This window comes from Suncus etruscus, chromosome 14, assembly GCF_024139225.1.
Source record: "Suncus etruscus isolate mSunEtr1 chromosome 14, mSunEtr1.pri.cur, whole genome shotgun sequence".
Classification (NCBI taxonomy): domain Eukaryota; kingdom Metazoa; phylum Chordata; class Mammalia; order Eulipotyphla; family Soricidae; genus Suncus; species Suncus etruscus.
The window spans coordinates 49553729-49557715 of record NC_064861.1 but is presented as its reverse complement, the minus strand read 5'-3'; positions in this window follow the sequence as shown (position 1 = coordinate 49557715).

The following is a 3987-nucleotide window of genomic DNA, read 5'->3' as shown; positions in this document are numbered from 1 at the left end:
GTGCAAGGCAAACGCCCTATCTCCATGCTATTTCTGCGGCCTCACCTACTGAGATTCTGAGCAAAGCTATAGCAGACTGACTTAGAAGCCTGTAATTAAGAAAAAAAAATAAATCAACATAAAAGTAACACATACCACATGCTAAAAAAAAAAAGCTATCTGTGAGCAATCTAACTGTTGTCTTAACTCATACGCATGCACTGCTTCTTCTTGGCTAAGCAAACCCTGATATTTTGGGGTGGCCAACAGGCACACCACAGGCACTTGGTTTTCTAGCATCTTTTTCTAGGTGAATCTGCTGTAAGCACCAATTCTAACTAATAAGATGTAGAGAACACCTGTGTGGAGGATTCTGGAAAGTCATCTGTTTTCAAGATGAAAGAAGACAGATGTAGTGATAATACTCAACTCTTTTTGAGTGGTGAATATGGGCATGACAACGAATGCGGTAGCGTTCATTCTTATTCATCCTGATTCAACAAATGTTATTAAATATTCTCTCTGCACAAGGGAGGATTCTCAGTGTACAGGATACAGATGTAAACAAGGCACAATCTCTATCATCAGAGACTTGCCATCCTAGAGCAAAAGGCAGAGAAGAAACAAGATCTAGGTAACAGTAGCTGAGGATAACTACTATGAAGGAAACCATGAAGCAAGAAAGAAGGCTGCTGACTGTGCAGGGCCGGGACAATCACACACAAGTATCCCTGTGACCAGGGAGCAGTAAACCACTACCTCTGGACTTCTTGTTGTGTTAGACAAGCAAATGGGTTTTGTTGAAGTCTCTGTTAATTGGGTTTTCCATTACTTACAGCTGAATGAATTCCTGAGACCGTGTAGTGGGGTGCAAAGAGACAAATAAGTCATCTGATTATTTCATCCCCACTCTCCAGAGGTATGAGTGCCTAACAGTTTCTTGGCTGCCTTCCAGAAATTTCTATGTTAATACAAGCCATATAAACATAAGCCTCTGTGCGTTCCCTCTCTCTCTCTCTGTGTGTTTCTCTCTCTTTAACACACACACATAAACAAACACAAACAAACATATACACTGACAGAATATCATGCTAGCATCTGGGTGCAAGCCCCTATACTCCTGAACATTAGATCAGATCTATATTGGCATCTCTCTAGGGGCTGAACCTCTTACAAACCACTGAATACGTTTGCTACTCCTGGTTTTTCAATTTCCCCATCAGCAAGATAGAATTACTTATTTTAGTGATTTGTTGGGATTTGTAAGCACTTAGAATTGAACACTGAGTACATGGCAACCAATCAGAAATGCTAGCTATATAATATGGGGAGTATCATTCTACTCACTTAGCAAACTATATATAGACATACAACATATAGGTACAACTTGCACGGAATTGTTCCTTCTTAGGTTGGGTTTTTTCTCCTATGTGTTACTGATCAGCATGAAGAACATCCGTGTTTGTTTCTCTCAATACATAAGTGACATTTTATATGCACTCTTGGTTAGGGACCTCATCTCAAAGGATTTGCCCCTACACATAGGCTGGCTCACAGGAAAAGGAGCCTCCCCAGAGATACGCCCTTCTTTCCTCTTTGCTGCCCTTTCCTTCACACAACTTCCTCTTCCGTTCTCTTACCCCCTACCCTGGACACCTGCCTCTGAGGTTTGCTCAAGGCCAGGCACATTTCCAGGGCAGCTATTGTGCTATTTTCTACTTCCACATCAAAGTATTGTATTCTTGCAAACTCTCTCTTTATTTTTTATTTAACCAACTTTATTACATACATGATTGTGTTTGGGTTTTAGTCATGTAAAGAACACCACCCATCACCAGTGCAACATTCCCATCACCAGTGTTCCAAATCTCCCTCCTCCCCACCCAACCCCCGCCTGTACTCTAGACAGGCTTTCTATTTCCCTTGTACATTCTCATTATTAGGATAGTTCAAAACATAGTTATTTCTCTAACTAAACTCATCCCTGTTTGCGGTGAGCTTCTTGAGGTGAGCTGTAACTTCCAGCTCTTTTCTCTGCAAACTCTCTTTTCTTAAGGCTGCATCTTGTTTTAGAGTCAACTGGGAAAAAAATATGGAAACAAACCCGAAGCGCTCTGTACCCAAGAATAAGAACTAATTTGGTGGCATTAATCCAAGAAGGAAGAGGCTTTTAAATAATAATTAGTGCAATGGGGGGCACATATATGAAATATTTCAGATAATAATATAACATGTTACATGCAATGAAGGAGAATAAAGCATAAAGGGTAAATGGGGTAAGTAATCTCAATTAATTGTGCCTTATAGCTGTGCACAGACAATCTGGCTGTGACCAACAACTTGAGGGGCATCGATTCAAGTAAGAGAGGAAATAATTGAGGATCTTCATAGCAGGAGAAATGGAAAGGGTGGACAGGATGAAGCCATGGTGGTGGTGATAGATTGAGAAGGATGTAGGCTCATTGTGACTCTGATTATTGGCTCTGGTTTCTAGTAGTGCCATATGTAAGGATGACGATGAGCTGCAGTTTCTTCTAGAACTCCAAGCCTTGCACAGGTTAACTGCTGCATATTCTCAGCTTCTTCCACATTCCACGCAACTAAATATATCATGTTGAAGTTGATGAGCTAGTAGGTGACATTTATGAGTTTGAGGAGAAAAACTAGAGAATTAGAATTAGAATGAGGATGAGGTGTCTATCTTGAATGTGAATGGGTTAATATGGACTTTGTCAAGATTGCTTTGGTTATTTATATTGCAATAAATGAAGAATGGATCTGCTAAGTGAATGTAAAGTAACAATAGGATGAGTTAGCTATCCCACTTTGAGCAGCCAGATTCAGAGTTTTTAGTAAGTACCTCAGGTATTTATTCTCTAGGATGCTTCAATTCAGGTAATTGTCTCCAAGCTAATTATTTTTATTATGGGCCAGTTTCCTTGGAAAAATTAGATTGGTTCATTTTTTTTCAGTTTATTATCTCTATCTTTATGGTGGACTAATCATCTGTCATTACAGAAAGGTAAGGACCATAGCTCAACCTTGTGCATTGGGTGCTTGGGGAAGAGAAGACCTATTTTGAGCTGAGCAGTGAGTCCCCCAACTAAAATGATTTGTTAGTCTCTGAAAGAGTAAATCAGGGCCATCCCCAGGAGCAAAGCAAAATTGTCCACCATCCAGTGCTTTAAGGGGGCAGTTTGAGCTACTCCTGTTGGATCCAGGCCCTAAGAACTTTGGACTTCATAATTTACGAAGGTAAAAGGGAGCCAACAAATCCATTCCGCACACATGAAATATTTCAAGCAAGGCACAAGGGACCTGGAACAGGTCTTACAGAAGATGGATTTACATCTGGTAATAAAATCCCAACTCTAGTAACCTTTGCACTTAGGTCTGGATTTTGTCTGAATCTTAAAGCTTTTATAAGTATTTAAGAACATGAACTCTGTACGGGTTGGAATTTTTCTTGCCTTCTCTCCCGCTATCCATTGCCCTTGGGTTGAGGCTTCAAGGATGATGTTATAAGTGTGTGTTGAGCAGGGCGGTGGGTACACTCATACTCAGAGCCCTACAACTTTGCCTTGAAGAGATTTCATTACTCCTCAGGTTTTGACTCAGATCCTTGGCCTTGTGAGTGATGCATTTAATCTTGCTGACACTAGGATTCTCACCTGTAAAAGGGAGTGTTCCTATCAATTTGGTAGGATTGTCAGGAACATAATACCTACAGCACATTTGAAAGGACTTTATAAAGTAGCAAAATGATCAAAAGCAATGACTTTAGGATGATTTGAGAGGTAGAAAACCATGACTTTGTGTCCCAGCTTTGGCTTAGAAAAGTCACTTTGCCTCTTTTAACCTGTGTCCACATTATAAAATGGGACAGCAGTACTCATTTCACTGTTTTCTTGTTCAATGTGGTGGCTAAATGTATGGAAGTAATCAAAAGATTCAGGCAGAATATATCATAACCCCCATAATCTTGGAGGGTTGAAGGGGAAAAATGTG